Source organism: Gavialis gangeticus, unplaced genomic scaffold, assembly GCF_001723915.1.
Source record: "Gavialis gangeticus isolate Ggan-Ray unplaced genomic scaffold, GavGan_comp1, whole genome shotgun sequence".
NCBI lineage: Eukaryota > Metazoa > Chordata > Crocodylia > Gavialidae > Gavialis > Gavialis gangeticus.
In genome coordinates, this window is record NW_017729033.1 from 93897976 (window position 1) to 93898859 (window position 884).

Here is an 884-nt window from a genome sequence, read left to right on the forward strand (position 1 = left end):
GTTGTAAGTCAGCTTTAAATTTTGTTTGGAGCTGCACAGGAGTACTGCTGATGGAGGCTGCCTGGGATAAGAAACTAAATCAGTACATCTGCTAGGCAGCCATAGTCTACTTCTGTTGGTCTGCTGAACTGACTTTTGAAATGGTGCTGGCCAACAGCACCAACCCTCCAACACTGAGGATCACAGGCATCTCATCCACCTGAACCGAGCTTCAAAAAGATCAATGAAGACTGTTCACATGGACTGGGCTGGCACCCAGGAAGCTGTTTAAAACAGATGAATAATTGGATTTTTCTGCTTCTCCTGTGATTCTTCTAGATATGATTACTGTAGCAACGCTCTGAGCAGAGCACAGTTACTGTATAGAAAAAAAAATTTCTATTTTTGGCTCTTCCTGGATGTTTCAAAGCCAGCAGCATTTTTATATTAGACCAAGGTTAGAGTTCCTGAAGAGGTAGCTGTGGTCAGTAGCAGAACAGCACAGTGAGAAACTGGCAAATTCTCCCAGCATACCTGTTTCATAGGAAATTGCTGGTGTAATGATTTCTGCAAAGCTTCTTAATACTGTCACTACATACTAACAAACAAGAGATTTCCAACATTTGTTATTATCCCCAACTAGATGGATATTGCTAAAAGCTGAGAGAAGGTTAATTAAAATGGTCTACCAGGAAGCTTGGAAAGTTCCCTTAAATCAGGGGCAGGCAAAATATGGCCCACGGGCTGGACCCGGCCTGCCAGACTATTCTATCTGGTCTACAGGTCCTCTAAAAAATTTAGAAAATTAATATTTATCTGCCCCTGGCTGCCTGTCAAAGATGACAGGAGCCAAGGAAAGTAGGACCCAGGGGAGCCGGCAGCAGAACTAAACAGCCCTGCCCCTA